The following is a 20394-nucleotide window of genomic DNA, read 5'->3' on the forward strand; positions in this document are numbered from 1 at the left end:
AAACTATAGAAATGATCCCTAAGAATATCATCTGAATGTGTCAGAGGTAAGGATGTCATGAGACATGCCGTGTGCCGTTCAAAGCATGTGTTGAGTAATGAACATGGCGTTTCTGCGAAACGCATGTGCACTAAACTAGGATAAAGGATCATGTTGGGATATCTTGCTTATCCTGGCTCAATTTATCTGTGATCCTGTTGCATAAAAGTGAGATTGTGGAAATGTCAATATACGATATTATGACATAAGGTGCCGTGGAGATTAATTCCGTGGAGCTCGCTCGCTCCAGAGCGGGTTAAGTTCCAGGCTCGATTTTATCTCCTCCCTCATCTCAGTCAGCAGTCACCGCAAACAGAAAACAAAAGGCTCTTCACTGCCCCACTACACATTGTTATCACATTCAACTAGCCCCACTGTCATAAACATTTGTGATCATTGGTTTCAATCTTTGTGGATAAATTATTCTAGATCATTTAGCAATCATTAGATAATTTGTCAAATCGTTAAGATTAGACAGTTTCCCAATGATGATAAGTAAAATATACATCCCATAAAAATACAACTACACATCAAAGAGGATCATGATGTTCTTTCATTGGATAAAGGTCAATGAATGCAGGTAAACCGTCATGTCCTTTCAAAACTGAAGTCATTCAATGACTCTACAAGATAGAAAGCACAGAGCCAATGCACATTATCCATATATAATACTATATAATATATAAAATATATAATATATTAAATTACAACAAATTTATATAAATACGTGCAGTAGCCTCCCTACACACAGTATACAACACAAACGACATGAAAGACCAGTTTCAACTGAATTAAAAATGAGACTCGAAGTCCTTTTTTTGCCATCTTGCATGAACATAAGCACCACACTGGGTTCAGCTGCTTAGTATAAATAAGAGATTGTATTCAACTACAAGCAAAATGATACAGAGACAGTACATGTCTTGTGCATGAACTCACTATAAGTGTTTTCATCAACTGACTTTCGATCAGATATGTGTTGCCAAGTTGGCAACACTGTCAGTTTTTCATTTTTGTGTCAGTCGACTGTTTTTTTGGGGACAATATATGAGCCAACAACATATGAGAAATGATGTGTCCGAGGGTGACATGGTGGTGTGGTGGTTAGCTTCATGGCCTGGGATCTTTCTACATGGACTTTGCATGCGCTCACCCATGTCTGTGTCGTTTCTCTGCAGGTTCTCTGGCTTCCTCCAACCTCCAAAAACAGGCTGAGGTTAATTGGTCACTCTAAACTGTCCATCGGTGTGAGTGTGTGTGTGAATGGTTGTCTGTCCTGTCCTGTCATGCGGCCCTGCAATGTGCCGGCGACTCGTCCAGGGTGTACCCCGCCGTCTGCCCATTGACAGATGGGATTGGCTCCAGCACATCTGTAACCGGAATAAGGGACAGAAGATGAATGAATGAATGAATAAATGATGTGTCCATTTATTAATGAGGTGCAATGAAATGAAGGATGAACTCAACATGTATTTCAGGATTCCCCAGTGTAATCGGCTGCATACCAGAGACTCTCATCCTGTGATAGCTCGGAGAACAAAGAAGATTTTATCAACAGGAAATCATTTCACATCAATGTGCAATGTGTACACATTTCAATAAAGTAATGACAAACAAAATGTTATATCATGAATGTTTTGGCTCTCCAAGTCTGTAGTACAGGCTTTGAACACCAGGCGACCACAATCACACATGATGCTGACAGAAATACAGCCAATTCGCAGAGTTGTGTTGGTGTGTACAGTGTAGTGTCGGTACAGTACTGACCTCATGTGGGGATTAAAATACAGTAATCATCTCAGTGCAGCCTAACAAAGGTTTCCGGAGTTGCATGTGACAACTGATACTTCCCAAACTCTTCCTCTACATTCTGATTGGCTGTCTAGTACTCCGTCTTCGCTTTTGTCTCATTGGTTAATCCAGCACTGATTCCCTGCCGCTGGGAGGGAGGACACTCCCCTTACTGATGGGGGTTCCATTCTCAGCTGTTGCCGTTTGTCGTGTGATGCTGCTTTCCGTGGTTCTGAAGAGCCAAGCTCAGGGCTGTAGGTGAGAGCATGGAGCTCTCTGGGGTAAATAAAATAAAAAGAGGTGTCAATCAAGATTTGGCCTGGTGGGTTTGAGTGTAATTTAAGAACCATGTTTCTATCGAAGTAGAGTCCAGGGTGCTTGACGAGGTCTGGTCAAGACAAGTGGATAAAATGTGACAGCAAACCTCAATTCCAATCCCAGTGAAAAATGTAAATATAACACACGTATCACTTTTGTGGGTTGTTGTGGCCGAGTGGTTAAGGCAATGGATTAGAAATCCATTGGGGTCTCCCCGCGTAGGTTTGAATCCTGTCAACAACGGTGTTTTTAGGGGGGTCACTCTTCTCCTTGTTTGGCCCAGTGTTGTCTTCCAATCTAATGAACCCAGGATTCTATCTACATCAGATACTTAAACTCCCAGAATGTCGTGAGAACGAACAGCTGCCTACTGCTCCGTGTGTCTTTGGTAACATGACTCTGCATAAAAAGCCTCCAACGTATGTTTGATTCACGGTTCGACTCCTGGCTAGCATCTTTATTGGCAATGAAAGGTAGTCTTTATTTTTGAAAACTTAAAACATTTTCATTTTGACAGTGAGCTGTTTTATTATAGCTGCCATGTATGGGACCACAACGTGACAGAACAGTTTTGATGGTGTTTTGATATATATCTCACATGCCTCTGATAACATACCATTGCATTATCCATCAAGAAGCTTTTTGTGACTTTATATATATTAGTACTTGGCCCTTCAGAACCACGGAGAGCAATGCCACACAACAAGCTGAGAACAGCTGAGAATGGAACCCCCATCAGAACAGGGAGTGTCCTCCCTCCCAGCTGCAGGGAATCGGGGGATACTCGGGGATACTCAGTTATACTTATCTATCTATTTCTACTACTAAACTCAGATGGAATGGAATGGAAAGCCTTTGTACAAGGTACAGGGAAATGTGCAATCCTGCGTCCAAACATATACAACACAACAATATCACAGGGGGGAGAATAAGCCAAAGAGAAGCACGTTCACGGTGAGTGTGAAAAGACATCATCATGTCATGGTTGACACGTCTCGGCAACATCGCATGGCAGACAGGAACAGTGCCTCTGGTCTGGCAGACTGGGGGTGGTGGTCCCTCTTTTTATTAAAAGGGGACCGGAGGTTGTGTTTCAACTATCGTGGGATCACACTCCTCAGCCTCCCTGGGAAAGTCTATTCAGGGGTACTGGAGAGGAGAATTTGACCGATTGTCGAACCTTGGATCCAGGAGGAACAATGCAGTTTTCCTCCTGGCCGTGGAACACTGGACCTGCTCTAAACCCTTTGCAGGGTGCCTGAGGGGTCATGGGAGTTTGCCAACCAGTCCACATGTGTTTTGTGGATTTGGAGAAGGCATTCGACCATGTCCCTTGTGGCGTCCTGTGTGGGGTACTCCTGGAGTATGGGATTTGGAGCCCTTTGTTCAGAGCTTTACGGCAGGAGCAGGAGTTCACATCGCCGGCAATATGTCGGACCTGTTCTCAGTCCATCTTGGTCTCCGGCAAGGCTGCCCTTTGTCACCAGTTCTGTTCATTGTTTTTATGGACAGAATTTGTAGGTGCAGCCAGGGGCCGGAGGGGGTACGGTTCGGGATATCGATCTACCTGTCAATCTATGTTCCTACTCTTACCTATGGTCATGAGCTCTGGATCATAACCAAAAGAATACGGTCTTGCATACAAGCGGCCAAAATGAGTTTCCTCAGCAGGGTGGTGGGGCACTCACTTAGAGATGGTGAGGAGCTCTGTCAGCAGCTCGGAGTAGAGACGTTTCTCCTTCACATTGAGAGGAGCCAGGTGAGGTGGCTTGGGCATCTGTATCGGATGCCCCCTGGACGCCTCCCGAGGGAGGTATTCCGGGCATGTCCCACCGGAAGGAGACCCCGGGGAAGACCTAGGACACGCTGGAGTGACTATATTACTCCGCTAGCTTGGGAATGTCTTGGGGTCATGAATCAATGAATCAATAGAACTATGGCTGTTCGTCATACTCTAAATTGGGGATGGTACACAAGGAATGATTGTTTGCCAGTGTGGTTCCTTATCAAAACTGATCTAGATGACCAAAAGATTCTCTGCTGAGAGGGCATTGCAACTGATTTTGGAAGAGAGTATTTCTTACAATCATGCATTTCAGAATTTCAGATTTACTGATCCTGTGAAGTGGATCGATCTTGTGGAGTGTCAGAGGACTGTTGACTATTTCTTGGACTGCTACAGGCATTGGTGGTTCAGTGGTAGAATGCTCGCTTGCCATGTGAGGTACCTGGGTTCGATTCCCAGCCAATGCATCTAAACTAGTACTTTAATGCTTTGTTCTTCACTGGTACACCATACCGTTCCCATCACTTCTATGCACATTTGGTTGTGTTCTGATGAGTATTGGATTTCACCTGGGGCCTGTACCACCAACTCACCTCTGACCTCACTGATTTAAAAGATGAGTTCATTGTCTTCACGAGACACTTTCCACATGTGCTTCAGTAAAGATCCTGGTTTCAAATTCCAGCAGTTCCTCTGACCAGGGCCAACATGGATGGTGGTTATGTGAAGCCCATCAAGTCAGCTTTTCATACCAGATTCCATCCAGAAAAGTATTCTGGATTGTAGTAATTTGGAAGGACGTCTTGTTTTTGGAGAGATGTGGAAGGAGATGGACCCAAACTGATTTTTTCTTGGGGTTCTTTTTCTTGCTGGAGTTTTCAGGTCCAAAGGTGAATCCACAGAATCCCTATGGGATGCAGAAACTGGCAGAGGAAATTTTCCGCGCCAGTGTCCTCTGGAAAACGTCCACATTATTACCAAAATGATCTGCTTTACGTTGATTACCGAGACGACAGACCAGCTTGACGGCAGAGAAACAAATTAGCTGCCATGAGAACAGTGTGGGAAAAAAGTGGGTGCACCGGCTCCCCCTGTTGTACAACCCTGGGCCTAATGTCAGCATTGATAAGCAGCTCATGCCATTCAGGGGCCGCTGCCCCTTTTGGCTGTATATACCATCTAAACCTGCAAAATATGGTATCAAGATATGGGCTTTCTGTGATGCCACTTCATCATATGCTTGGAAGCCTGATGGAGGAGCCCCTGAGAAAAGATCAAGGCATGAGAGTTGATGACACTCATTGGGTACAACAATTTTTGTTTTTTAATGTCACACAAGCTGGGACCGGAAATCCTAAAGAGGAAGCTGACCATGGTGGGAACAATTCGGAAGAACAAGCCTGAGCCCTCCCACCCCAATCGCTGACTACAAAGAGCAGGCCTGTCAACTCTTCCAAGCTTATGTACACGGCTGACACATCCCTGGTATCCTTTGTGCCAAAGAAAGGCAAGAATGTGGTACTCATGAGTACACTGCCCAGCGATAGGAGAATCTGTGGCCAGGAGCATGAAAAACCAGAAATCCTCATGGATTACAATACCACAAAAGGAGGGGTGGACACCATGGACAAGCTGGTGACTGCTTTTAGCTGCAAAGCCAGACCCTGCAGTGGCCACTGGTGATATTTTTTGACATACTGGACATCTCACCTTACAATGCCTTTGTCATTTGTATGTCACTGAACCTGCAGTGGAACAGCGGGAATCTCCAGAGGAGAGACCTCTTTCTTGAGGAACTGGGAAATGAACTGATAAAACCTCAAATCCAGAGAAGACAGCATGTTCCAAGAACCCCATTGATTCAGGAGGAGAATGCTGGTGTCATAATGTTACGGTTTGCACGTACAAGATTTACAGACATCCACTTTGAGTCCGCACGGACCTCTGTGCAGTCCTAAAGAGAGTGGATCTACAGCTGAGTGACCCAGGCGCAAAAGGGGAATAGAATATTAAAAAACACTGAGACACTATGTCATAGAAAAGGACTTGTTGATGGACCTAAAACGCACGGATAATCTCTACGACAGAGTAATTGAACTCTTCCTGAAGAAAGAGAGGAAGGACTTTGTGTACAAATAATCAGGATAATCAAGTGTAAAATGCTGCTCTTTTCCTAAATGTTGCAGTTTTACAAGGTTATTATTGATGATTTTATGTGTGTTATATGAGACTTATTTCTTCATTATATCCATTTATTCTGGCTATATGAGTTATCTATGTGATGCAACAGCCCCTCATTCTGCATTTCTGCATAATAAGATGGTTTCTACAGTGACTGAAGGCCTGGTCATGGCCCGCCACTGCACACACACAGACACATCGACACATCAACACCTGATGAAACAGGGGACACGATTATTTTAATCTCTGTATATTCTAATATTGTAGATTTTTCGTAATCTTCACAATTTTAGACTTTTTTTTAATCTTTTGGTTTTTAGCTCCAGTGTTTCCTCATGGAGCCCCCCCACACTGGGGGTGTCTCTATGGTGGTGCTCTTTGTGGTATCCATACTTCGGAGTATGATGCCTCTCGGTGTGGATGGCCACTGTAGCGGACACCCTGCTTGGTATCATTCCTCCACATGCCTTTCTCACCACTTGTGAATCAGCCCATCTGAGGTCACACGAGCATGACCCCTGCTGACTTCTCATCAACACGGAACCTCCTGAATGGCCTCCTTCCTCTAAGTTCACTCTCTGGGCATCAAACCAAAAAGATGTCACTGCTGACATTAGACAAACACCTTGCAGGGAGAAGAATCTTCCTCCCTTCCACAGTTTATGACTCTAAAGACCCAAATCTCAAACTCCCCCCACTCTCTTCTTTGGGGGCCAAACTGAACTCCAGACCTTTTCATGCATTCCTGAGCGGGACTGAGACTCTGAGATCCCTTTGAATCATTTGTACCCTAACAAATGTATTAAGCATATTATGTGTCTCGTGGTAATGTTATATACTTGTATAGAAGAACATTAGTTGTTTACTACCAGTTTACCTGAGGTTGATATGAGAATCATTGACGTTTTGATGTTTGCTTTTCAACAATGTCCCCTTTTCTGATGACGTACTCTAATGCCTTGCTACAGACTTCACCAGCGTGAAATTTGTAATGCCAACACGTATATTCTTGATGTTCTTTCTTCTAGAATGTTCATTCTAGTATCCTGAACCATTTCATATGTAATCTTCTAACAGATCCTGATTCTTTCTTATCGTTAGATAAGTAATGATGTTCAGTTATACTAGGATATCTAGTCTTTAACCTCATGATACATTCTGTGCCAGTAGTTTACAAGAGTTCACACATTGGGTCATGGTGTTTGGGGAAGGTTAACACAAAAGTTTTTGGCTCCAAACCACAGATGCGTGTCTCCTGGGGGCTGGTACATGCACCGCTCCTGCCAGTCTTAAATTACTACTAGTATCTCCTTTTCTAACTTGTTAGTTGAGGTGTGATTGGACATTAACTTGACCAATTCATGCATAGTAATGAGTTAGACGAAACCACCTCTTCCCACGATAAAAGGGCAACACACCCTTTGTCCTATGAGCAGTCATTTTATTCACTATGAGCATTTTCAGAGCAGAGGATTTTTCTTTGAGCACTCCTTTTTCTTTTACCAGAGTTCTGTACCTTCGCTCCTACAAAGTTCCCCAAGTTCGTTCAGCTTACCTTGGATTTACACCAGCTGCGTGTGCGTTGTGTGTCAGCTCAGTCTCAGCTCTGTCAGTCCGGAGTGCTGTGTTGAAGATACTGAGACACATAATTTTGGCACTAAATCCATGAAGCGGGACAGGAAAATCCACACCGAAACAAAATAAAACATCTGGCTACTTTTCAGAATAAAACGACGACGTTGACGCCAGATCGTATTTCACACTATTTCACCAGTACTTTCAACACCGTACATTTATTAAGAGTATTTATTTACTAACAAGCTAGTCATTAGTCATTAGTTCAGTTATTAAGGGATTAATAATTGATCAATAACTTTCTCCTTTCACCATCACCAAGAATGTATATTTTTTCTTCTTTTACGTTCTGTGTCTGTTATTTGTTTGTCTTGTGTTTTGTCATTTTACTATTATATGTGTGTATTTCCTTGCCTTGGTGCCCATAGGTGGCTTTTCCTTGCTCTGATCCTCTGTGCTAAGCCATCTCACCAGTCCAATTACTGTGTGCGTGCGTGCATGCATGTGTATCCTTGAGTGTGTGTGTGCATGTGTGTGTGTGGGGAGTCCATGTGTGGGAGTGGGTGGGTCGGGATGGAGTGTTTCCATAAAAACATGGCAGTGGAGTGTATTGATCCCAGGAAGGAACCCTGAGTGAGAGTCACTCTGTAAGGAGTGAGGTTCGATTTCAGTCCTCTGATGTATTCAGACTATACTTTCAGGGATCATTTCTATGGTGTCTGGCTTAAGTAATGTGTTTCTTTGAGTGTTTGGTCTCGCTAACCGTGATGATGAGTCATGTCGTTCCTCTCTGTGCCTGAGGCTGACAGTGAATAATGATTCACCTCATATGTTCACTATTGTTGATGAGTTCTTGTTGCTTCTTCCTGAAGCAACAATGGGAGGAATGTGTTCAGAGTGGTTGTCTGTTGTTCACCATTTGTTAATGCAGATATCTAAGAAGCAAGAAATCAGTATTGCATTGTTTTATGTCAGTTTGTGAGAGGGCACACTATAGATAACATCACGCATCTCTGGATATATTTGTACGTATATGTGAGAAGGTGAGCCCCCCTTCTCACCGTCCCCCCCCCCCGCTCCTCCATGAACTGAACACAGGAATGCCGTCTTCCACTCGCGCACCAAGGCGCGCGCACACCCACACACACACATCCACTGCACGCTCGCACGCACGCACCGTCCTGGCGCTAAAGTTATACACGGGAGGTGTGTGCGAAAGTCACACGGGCTCTGGGACTCTTTTACAGTCATCACCACTCCAATGGTTCTGTCCACCACATCAAGGGCATGTAGTGCGGTACCCACTACCTGCCCACTAGTAGGGTGACGGCGGCGGTCCCTCACAGTATATATATATATTTTTTTTAAAGCATGTTCATGCACAAACGCACTTTTTCACTTGAAACATGTTTTATTTCATTTACAATCTGTGCTATTATCACCTACAGTATTTTAACTCAGCATTTTTCTGAATTTGCTAATAACTTTGAATATTTCACATCCCAAACTCTTCCTCTACATTCTGATTGGTTATCGTCCTCCGTCTTCCCTTTTGTCTCCTCATCCAGCGCTGATTCCCTGCAGCTGGGAAAGAGGACATTCCCCGTCCTGATGGGGGTTCCATTCTCAGCTGTTGTCGTTTGTGGTATGGCACCGCTCTCCGTGGTTCTGAAGAGCCAAGCTCAGGGCTGTAGGTGTGAGCACAGAGCTCTCTGGGGTGCTGATGCCCTCACCTGCCTCACTCTGGGGTTGCCACAATCTGAACACTGGACGTCCACTAGAAGCAGCAGAGTAGCTGAGAAGACATAAGACAACTGCAACCGGGCACAGGTTGTACCGTGAGCTGACTTCACAGATACTTCAGGTAAACTCCACATAAATGTTGCACAAAAGCAGGTTAATGTTGCTAAATGAAGTCATCACCTGCACTCAAACCCTGGACCCTCAGATTAAAAGTCTGATGCTCTACCATCTGAGCTACACAGGCTTCATGCTTACCAACACTTATTCAGTTTGTGAAGAAACTATGTACATGGGCTAAATTGTTGCATCCACAGGTTTTACATTTTAACACAAATACAGGGCTAGTCGTGCAATTGATCACGCGTCTGATATCAGATCAGAAGATTGTAGGTTTGACTCCTGGCTACTTGTCCAGATCTAGGATTCTGCTGAGAAGGTTCTATCTATCTGTCTAATTTCCTTGAATCCTTCAATCATTTTCTTGTGCTTGCTCAGGTTACGTGTCATGGTGGTCCAACTGAATCTGACTCCAATTTATTGGTGTGGTCCAATATCGTAGACAGCTGGCCCACATGGACAGGTGGGTGTAATGGTTATCTCATCTGCCTTTAAAACTTAAAAACTTTTATAACTGGGTGGAAATTTATGTCACATTGGCCCAGATATTTCCCATAGCTACCAAATGTAGCTGTTGAAGAGGAATAACCAAATCTTAAAATGTGATTCATATTCAAGTCAATTTTGCAACATTATCAGTCAACTGTGATGGTGATGAGACTGTTTGAAAAATCATGTTTATTCCCACATTTTATCCACTAGTACTCCTGATAAGACAAACTCAGGGACACTGGATGCCACTTTGACAGAAACATGGTTCTCATGGTCAAACTCAAGAACTGCAGACAAGACTCTTCACCTCAATTTGTGTCCTGCAAGAACTAGTATAGAATTATATTTTTAGAATGTAATTCTAATTATATTTCTATAATATAATTCTATGCTATTTTACACATGTAAGATGTCCAGGCATCATTTCCTGTCATTCACTGTGTCACGAACTCTTTTATTCTGCCAACAGCCAACACTATTATTATTATTATTATTAGTCTTTTAAAGACTGGTTGTATTTTATTAATGAACCAAGATTTATGAACAACAGTCAAAATTTCTGCATATAAGTTGTTAGGATCAAGCAAATACCTGATCAAATAAGAACAGAATGACTAAACACTCGCTTATTTATCAAGAAAGATTTTACATTTCCCAGCTGTTACACAAACGTGGAGTGGTGACATGTTAGAATATTAAATAAGAAGAGTAACTCAATATGTTTGTTTACTGTAACTACATGAACAGGACAAACAAGTAAGTATTTACAAGGTCAAACTTCACACATGTTCATATTGACATGTTTACATCTGTTGACATCTGTTTACAGCTGCACAAAAGCTGAAGAGTCACACATCTATTCACTGTGTAAACCTCTGGATCTTCAGGACTTTGCTTGTCACTTAAACTGCAAGAAAATGAATGACAACATTATTTAACGTTGTGACATGTGCTCAGCTGGGTGAACACACAAGGAAAAGAGGAATCAGAGGCCTACCGAGGATCAGGATTTCAAGCTGATTGAGAGAGTGTGTGATGGAAGTAGCATAAAGTTGAGGAAACTAGCGTATTTTGCAATACAGTTAAGACTGAACAGAAAAAGGTCTGTTGTCCATTCAAGACAAAACCTTTCGATTTTCAATCCAGAAACATAACAAGGAGGGAGGAGTTGCTACACAAATGTCATTCGCAAAGCAGACCTGCTGACCAGGTGGTGATTGTATAGTGTGAGGTGAGAAATGCGTGCTGTGGCTGCACCAACTACGGCAAAGGAATGTGTTACAAACTTTCTTCCACTCTTTGGACTCATTATCTGTCAGTTTACATCTGTTGAGTTTTACTTAAGCTTTACATTGTAGTACAGTCTGAATTGGCACTATACAAATAAGCTCTAAGCTTTGTGGCTTGTTGGTCTAGTCGTATGATTCTCACTTCGGGTGTGAGAGGCCCTGTGTTCAATTCCCAGACAAGCCCTTAACGCAGTTGTTATCTGTCCTTGTGTTTGTTCAAGTATGAGATGTCACATGCATTTCAGGAAGTCTTTATTAGGCTGCACTGAGATGATTACTGTATTTTATTCTCCACATGAGGTCAGTACTGTACCAACACTACACTGTACACACCAACACTTTGGTACCATGTGCTGACCAACTCAGCGAATTGGCCGTATTTCTGTCAGCATCATGTGTGGTCGCCCAGTGTTCAAAGCCTGTACTACAGACTTGGAGAGCCAAAACATTCATGATATAAAATTGCATTTTGTTTGTCATTACTTTAATGAAATGTGTACACACTGATGTTGTGAAATGATTTCCTGTTGATAGAATCTTCTTTGTTCTCCAGTGGAGCTATCACAGGATGAGAGTCTCTTGTATGCAGCCGATTACACTGGGGAATCCTTAAATACATGTTGAGTTCAACCTTCATTTCATTGCACCTCATTAATAAATGGAGACATCATTCATTCATTTATTCATTCATTCATTCATCTTCTGTCACTTATTCCGGTTACAGATGTGCTGGAGCCAATCCCATCTGTCAATGGACAGGACAGACAACCATTCACGCACACACTCACACTGATGGACAGTTTAAAGTGACCAATTAACCTCAGCCTGTTTTTGGAGGTGGGAGGAAACCAGAGAACCTGCAGAGAAATGACACAGACATGGTGAGCGCAAGCAAAGTCCATGTAGAAAGATCCCGGGCCATGAAGCTAACCACCACACCACCATGTCGCCCTTGGACACATCATATCTCATATGTTGTTGTCTCATATATTGTCCCTAAAAACCAGTCGACTGACACAAAAAATGAAACTTAAACTGACAGTGATTTGATTGAAGTCAGATGATGAAAACACTTATAGTGAGTACATGCACAAGACATGCACTGTCTCTGTATCATTGTGCTTGTAGTTGAATACAATCTCTGAACCCAGTATTGTGCTTATGTTCTACAACTCACGCAAGATGGGAATAAAAGAAAAAGGTTTATTTTCAGGTATTGGTGACTTCAAGTCTAATTTTAAATTCAGTTGAAACCGGCCTCTCTTGTTGTTTGTGCTGTATACTGTGTGTAGGGAGGCTACTGCACCTATTAATTTGTTCATTTGTTGTGTATGGATTTGTCCTGTATTTACTGCAGTGTACAGACATATGGGGTGTATTATATATGGATAATGTGCCTTGATTCTGGGCTTTCTATCTTGTAGAGTCATTGAATGACTTCAGTTTTGAAAGGACATGATGGTTTACCTGCATTCATTGACCCTTATCCAATGAAAGAACATCATGTTACTCTTTGATGCGTAGTTGTATTTTTATGGGATGTATATTTGACTTATAGTCAATGGGAAACTGTCTAATCTTAACGATTTGACAAATTATCTAATGATTGTAAAATGATCAACAATAATTTATCTACAAAGATTGAAACCAATGATCACAAATGTTTAAATAATGACAGTGGGTCTAGTTGAATGTGATAACAATGTGTAGTGGGCAGTGAAGAGCCTTTTGTTTTCTGTTTGTGGTGACTGCTGACTGAGATGAGGGAGGAGATAAAATCGATCTTGGAACTTAGCCCAGTCTGGAGCGGTCGAGCTCCACGGAATAAATCTCCATGGCACCTTATGTACAGGACGGGGAAATGTGTTTCTAAAGTGTTCGGTCCTACTAACCTTTTCTCTGCAGGCGCCGTGTGACTGGCGACTTGTTACAGCAGCTCCTTTAGTATTTTATTTTATTTTAGGATTTTATTTTCTTTTTTACACATTCTCCGTCACATGGTGTTACGGATCCCAGGATCCGGGGCGTGTGTTGTCATCTTTTGCCAGCTGGACCAGGTCGAGGGGGGATGCCCGTGACGTCACCGGAGGTTCCCCCGGTTGTGGTCCGCCCTTCCCCGCGTTCCCGCGGTTCCGTCTGCGACGCCTGTCACTGATCAGCTGGGTCCGCCTCCCGTCCATCAGCGCTTCGGGTGCTCCATCTGCGGCCCATTCCGCTGATCAGCTGGATCCGCCTCTCATCATCTCCCAACCATTAAAAAGCGCCTCCAGCACTTTTAATACTATCCAGCCATCGCTGCTAGGAGTGAAGATGGAAAGTATGGGAGTAGACCAACACCTGACTGCATGGATTAAGGACTATCTCACCAACAGACCACAGTATGTGAGGCTGCAGCACAGTGAGTCTGACGTGGTGCTCTGCAGCACAGGTGCCCCTCAGGGTACGGTGCTCTCCCCTTTCCTCTTCACTCTCTACACTTCCGACTTCACCTCCAATAACTCACACTGCCACATCCAGAAGTTCTCCGATGACACAGTCGTTGTTGGCTGTGTTTCTGAGGGGGACGATCTGGAGTATAGGACAGTCATCAGGGAATTCGTCAGCTGGAGTGACCGTAACCATCTCCAGCTAAATACTAGCAAGACAAAGGAGATGATTGTGGACTTCCTGAAGAAAGCATCCTCCCTCACACAGGTGAACATCCAGGGATCGGACATAGAGGTGGTAGAGAACCATAAATTCCTGGGTGTTCACCTAAAAACTGGACTGGTCTACAAACACCCACACCCTCTACAAGAAGGGCCAGAGTCGCTTCGGAGTACTTCGGAGTCCTCAGGTCCTTCGGAGTGTGTGGGACTCTCCTGTGTGTGGGACTTTTTATGACTCTGTAGTGGCCTCAGTCATTTTCTATGCTGTGGTCTGCTGGAGAGGGAGCAGCATAGACAGGGACAGGAGCAGGATCAATAGACTGATCAGGAGAGCGAGCTCTGTCCTGGACTGTCCGCTGGACTCCATAGAGGAAGTGGGGGAGAGAATGATGTTAGCCAAACTGACATCCATCATGAGCAACACCTCTCACCCCCTACATTACACTCTGGGGTCTTTGAGCAGCTCTTTCAGCAGCAGACTGTTACATCCACGGGGTAAGAAGGAGAGGTTCCGCAGGTCCTTCATCCCAACTGCTGTCAGACTCTACAACAGCCTGTAACACCTGAATCGGGCTGACATGTTGTGGTCAATTCGTACTGTTTGCATAGTCACTTCACAGTCACTTTGCATTGTCACCTTGTTTGTATTGTTTTGTTGTTGCTTTGTTGCTTTAATGTTTGTTTTGTGTGCTTGCTCCTGATGTTTGTCTATCTGTTATATTTTTGTCTCACTTCTCCTCTGTTTTTGCTGCTGTGGCAGGTGAATTTCCCCCATCCGTGGGATCAATAAAGTACAATCGTAACCCTGATGATGAGTTGTGATGTTCATTCCTGCATGTGAAGCTGACAGTGACTAATGATTTTCTTCACACATTCACTGTAGTAGTTGAACTCACTTGATGGTTCGTTATGAAACAACAGTGGGAGGAATATGTTCAGAGTGGTTCTCTGTTGTTGTTCAATATTAATTCAATTTCACTTGTATAGTCCAGCATCACAGTTTACAGTCTGTACAAAACTGTACCCTCTGACCTTTGATTCTCAATCAGGGTGAGGAAAAACTACCCCAAAAGCCTTGCAATGGGAAAAAGGGCAGGGACTTCAGGGAGAAGCACATCCGTCTGCCTGGGATGGACAGACAGGCAATAGGTGTTCATTGTACAGACAATTACAATACAAATACATAAGAATAGTATTGTGTATGAGCTGCCCAACATCATGCTTTTCCTATGATCTGAAAACTAAGAGAACAGGATGAGACAAGATTTTAGTCTGGTGTGGAGACACATAATGCAAATCATGCTCCAATAATACCCTTTAATGCTGCCGAAGAGCTGGTGACAGAGAGAGAATCAGGTAGAATCATGTGTTTGGATTTCTCCAGTGTTGTTGAACGGGCCGGAAGATGTCAGGATGTCCTGTCTTCCTCCTCCCCCTGTCTAGCAGTGGAGGTGCGGCCAGGCTGATTGGGAGCAATCAGCGCACCTGATTCTCATTGGCGCGCTGATTGCTCCTGCTCTTAAGCCGTGCTTTGGCTGCACCCCACTGCCAGATTGTTTGTGCTTTCGCTTGACTCTCCCGCCATCGTTCCCGTACCTTCGTGCTTGTGCTCTTGTTTCCGCCTTGGTGCGTGATTCCCGTTTCGTTTGTTCCCAGCGTTTTTTTGTCCGCCATAGAGCGTGATTTTCTGTTTGTTAGCTCCCGTTATTCTGTGTCCGTCGTAGTGCGTGATTATCGGTTCGTTTTCCCTAGCGTTTGTTATCCGCCATAGTGCGCGACCTTTTGTTCCCCGTCAGTTGTTTTGTTCTTTGGATCTGTTTGCTACCGTTTGCATTGTTGTGTATTCTGCCTGTACAATAAACTACTTGTTGACTCAGCCGACTGTCTCCCTCTGCTGGTCCTTCCGCGCCTTTGGGTCCGCTCCTAAACCTCGGGCTCTGTGCCCCATTACATGAACAACCCGTCTACAGGATGTCACAAGATATGACGCTGCTGAGGAGACGCTCCTGTCTCCTTCCTGTCCACACTCTATATTTCACATTTCATACTAGATCCTCCCTGATGAGGTCAGAAGACAAAGCTGACTCATACTTCATACTGGAGCTAAAAGAAATAGTTATAACTTCAGCAATGAAGTTTGAATGCACATTGCAATGACGGTCAAAGCTGCTTCATTTCAAAGAACATCGACAACATCAGAAGTAAAGAACAAGCTTCTTCATTAAAAATAAATGTAATGAATTTATGAGTTAGCGTTTATTCGGAATAAAACGATCCTCTGTCTGTTTCATTGAAAATCAAAGTGATGTTTACAAACCAGATGTAAATTGTAAATTATTTTTATTGTGTTAAAACGTTCTGTCAAATCTTTTTTTTTTTTCCATGTAGTTTTTTATTATTTCACACTTAGAGACAGTTCTGTTGGGTGGGGTTACAGTGGTTCCCTGGTATATGGTACCTACATATATATGCCAATACAGAGTAATTCACACACATTATTATATTATTCAGTCACAGCTATACAATTGTCTCAATTCTTTCCCAGTTGTTCCAATGAGCTTGTGGTAAAAAAAGACGTTCCCATAGCCCTCTCTTATCGTCACTGTCACTGACTCTCGCTAACATTTGTTCTTCTTCTTCTTCTTCTTCTTCTTCTCCTTTCGGCTTTGTCCCTCTTCAGGGGTTGCCACAGCGAATCATTGATTTCCATCTTTCCCTGTTGTCTGTATCCTCTACTCGGACTCCAACTACCTCCATGTCCTCCCTCACTGCTTCTATAAACCTCCTCTTTGGTCTTCCTCTCTGTCTCCTACCTGGCAACTCCATCTCTAACATTCTCCTACCCATGTATCCACTGTCCCTCCTCTGCACATGTCCAAACCATCTCAATCTAGCCTCTCTAGCTTTTTCTCCTAACCTTCCTGTCTGTATTGTCCCTCTGATGACCTCATTCCTAATCCTGTCCATCCTGGTCACTCCTAAAGAGAATCTCAGCATCTTTAACTCTGCCACCTCCAGCTCTGCCCTCCTGTCTTCTGCCTATCACTAGTGTCTCTAAACCATACATCATAGCTGGTCTGACCACAGTCCTGTAAACCTTTCCCTTCACCTTAGCTGAAACTCTTCTATCACAAATCACTCCTGACACTTTTCTCCAGCTGTTCCACCCTGCCTGCACCCTATTCTTCACTTCTCTTCCCACAGTCTCCACTACTCTGCACTGTTGATCCTAAGTACTTAAACTCCTGCACCTTCACCACCTCTGCTCCCTGTAACCTCACTTTTCCACTGGTCTCCCTTTCATTTATGCAAATATACTCTGTCTTGCTACGACTGACCTTCATTCCTCTTCTCTCTAGAGCAAACCTCCACCTTTCTAGGTTCTCTTCCAACTGCTGCCTACTCACTACAGATCACAATGTCATCTGCAAACATCATAGTCCAGGGAGACTCCTGTCTGACCTCATCTGTCAACCTATCCATAACCAAAGCAAACAAGAAGGGGCTCAGGGCCGATCCTTGATGCAGTCCTACCTCTACCTTGAAGTCTTCTGTCCTTCCAACAGCACACCTCACCACTGTTCTACTACCTTCATACATGTCCTGCACCAAGCCAACATACTTCTCTGCCACTCCTGACTTCCTCATACAAAACCACAATTCCTCTCTTGGCACCCTGTCATATGCCTTCTCTAAATCTACAAAAACACAATGCAGCTCCTTCCTACCTTCTCTGTACTTCTCCATCAGCATCCTCAGTGCAAATATTGCATCTGTGCTGCTCTTTCTAGGCATGAAACCATACTGCTGTTCACAAATCTCCACTTTCTGTCTCAACCTGACTTCAACTACTCTTTCCCAAACCTTCATGGTATGGCTCATCAACTTTATTCCTCTGTAGTTACTACAACTCTGTACATCACCCTTCTTATAAATTGGTACCAGAACACTCTTCCTCCACTCATCAGGCATCTTGTTACTGTCTAATATTTTGTGAAACAACCTAGTCAGAAAATCTACCGACACTTCCCCCTAAGCACTTCCATACCTCCACTGGTATGTCATCTAGACCAACTGCCTTGCCACTCTTCATTCTTTTTAAAGCTTTCCTGACTTCATCCTTTCTAATCTGATCAACCTCCTTCCTAATCATTTCTGGCTCCTCATTCCTACGTTCCATTCCATTTTCTTCATTTGACAATTCTGTCAGGTTCAGGTCACCTAAAACATTAATAAAAATGGGAAGAGAAGACAAGACACGTCAAATATTTCTTACTCGCGAGGAGAACAGACAGGAACACGCTCAGTTACAATGTCCTATCTGCTCTGAAGCGTGTTCTGCTGCTTCCTCTCTTTTTATTAGCAAGCCACTCCCTGATTACACAATCTCTGAACAATATGTTGTGAAAATATTCATGTGATTATCTGGCTCCAACAGTCTCTGTCTTCTTGTTCAAACGACTGGTACGTTGTGCTCCACAGAGAGACTCTGCACCTCCCACACGCTGTAGCGGAGAGATACCGGGTCGGAAACGTCTTCTTCTTTCTGTCGGTCGATGAGTCATCTACAGCAGACGGTCATCTTGCCCTTTTTCCACTGATGCCTGGATAATAACAATCTGCAAAATACTCTTCAGACATTCTGTGCAGTATTGGTGAAACAGTAAAACAAAGGAGTACATGAAAACAATCAAACTGAGGAATATGTGATATTTGGTTCTGTGATGATCATAATGATTATAATAATAATTCCAACAAATTCCTCAAAGTATTCTTTCCATCTCTTCAACACACTTTCCTCACTGGTGATGACACTTCTCTCTCTGTCCTTAATCAACGTAACCTGCTGTACATCCTTCCCAGCCTGATTTCTCTGCCTCGCCAACCTGTACAACTCCTTTTCCCCTTTTCCCCTTTGTATCTAACCTCTCATACAACTCCTCATATGCCTTATGTTTGGCCTTGGCCACTTCCCTCTTCACTTCCCTTGCCCTCTTTTTGTACTCTAGCCTGTTCTCTTCTGTTCTCTCACTGTCCCATCTCTTCTTTACTAATTTCTTTCTCTGTACACTCTCCTGAACCTCAACATTCCACCACCAGGTTACCTTGTCCTCCTTTCTCTGTCCTGAGGCCACACCTAGCACCTTCCTACCTGTCTCCCTAATCACTGTTGCCGTAGCGTCCCAATCATCTGGGAATTCCTCAACACGGCCCAGCACTGTCCTTACCTCCTTCCTGAATTCTTCACAACATTCCTCTTTCCTCAATTTCCACCACTTGATTTTCTTCTCTGTCTTCACCCTCTTCTGTTCCTCACCTCCATCACCATCTTACACACTACCATCCTATGTTGTTTGGCGACACTCTCTCCTGGCACCACCTTACAGTCGCTAACCTCCCCTCAGAAGACCTCTTCTACATAGAATGTAATCTATCTGTGTAGACCTGCCTCTACTCTTGTAAGTTATCAAGTGTTCTTCTCTCTTTTGGAAATAGATGTTTACCACTGCAATTTCCATTCTCTTGGCGAAGTCTACCACTGCCTGTCCTTCCAAGTTCCTATCCCTAAGGCCAAACCTGCCCATCACTTCCTCATCACCTCTGTTCCCTTCCCCTACATGGCCATTAAAGTCTGCTCCAATCACTACTCTCTCTGCTCTGGGAATGCTCTCTATCACTCTATCTAGCTCATTCCAGAACTTTTCCTTTTCTTGTAACTCACAGTCCACCTGTGGGGCATAACCACTAACTACATTCGCCATTACTCCTTCTATCTCTACCTTCACACACATCAACCTGTCTGACTCTCGTTTCACCGCCACCACATGCCTAGCATACTCTTCCTTAATAATCACCCCTACTCCATTCCTCTTCCCATCTAGACCATAATAGAACAACTTCCACCTAGTCTCCTTCACACACAAAATATCTGCTCTTCTCCTCTCCATCAGGTCAGCTAATTCTCTACCTTTCCCTGTCATTGAACCTACATTCAGAGTTCCTAACCTCAGACTGATCCTTCTAACCTTCCTCTTTTCCCTCTTTCCCTGCACCAATTGTCCTCCTCTTCTTCTTTGTCCTCTTCTTCTTTGACCAACAGTAGTCCAATTTCCAACAATACCCTGTAGGTGAAAAACACTGTTGGCGGTCGTTGTTGACCCGGACCTCGACCGATCCGGTTTGGAAATCATTTTGATCACCCGCATATTTGATTTGGCAAAAGTTTTACGCCGGATGGCATTCCTGACGCAACCCTCCCCACTTATCCGGGCTTGGGACCGGCACCAGTCAACAATGGCTTCCGCAACTGCTCCCTAGTGGCTGGGTTAACTGGAAAGTGTTCCGTTCGGGTCCAGGGAACTCTAATGGCAGACCAGTGACTCCCACAAACACCAATGGTCAAAAGCAATGAGGT

General features: G+C 43.8%; 4 non-coding genes and 1 pseudogene across 4 annotated transcripts; all 5 read left to right on the plus strand.

Moving 5' to 3' along the window:
• The first annotated feature begins 2309 nt into the window (after positions 1 to 2309).
• Positions 2310 to 2391, plus strand: TRNAS-AGA (transfer RNA serine (anticodon AGA)). Its single transcript has one exon. It is a non-coding gene; the product is annotated as a tRNA-Ser (tRNA).
• Positions 2392 to 4084: 1693 nt separating this feature from the next.
• Positions 4085 to 14214, plus strand: LOC144739672 (uncharacterized; annotated as a pseudogene).
• Positions 4331 to 4401, plus strand: TRNAG-GCC (transfer RNA glycine (anticodon GCC)). The gene has a single exon. It is a non-coding gene; the product is annotated as a tRNA-Gly (tRNA).
• Positions 8376 to 8592, plus strand: LOC144739673 (small nucleolar RNA U3). The gene has a single exon (XR_013589487.1). It is a non-coding gene; the product is annotated as a small nucleolar RNA U3 (small nucleolar RNA).
• Positions 14215 to 14718: 504 nt separating the features above from the next.
• LOC144739674 (small nucleolar RNA U3) lies at positions 14719 to 14924 on the plus strand. Its single transcript, XR_013589488.1, has one exon. It is a non-coding gene; the product is annotated as a small nucleolar RNA U3 (small nucleolar RNA).
• Positions 14925 to 20394: the final 5470 nt, after the last annotated feature.

Source organism: Lampetra planeri, unplaced genomic scaffold (assembly GCF_965212315.1).
Source record: "Lampetra planeri unplaced genomic scaffold, kcLamPlan1.2.h2 scaffold_1645, whole genome shotgun sequence".
Lineage (NCBI taxonomy): Eukaryota > Metazoa > Chordata > Hyperoartia > Petromyzontiformes > Petromyzontidae > Lampetra > Lampetra planeri.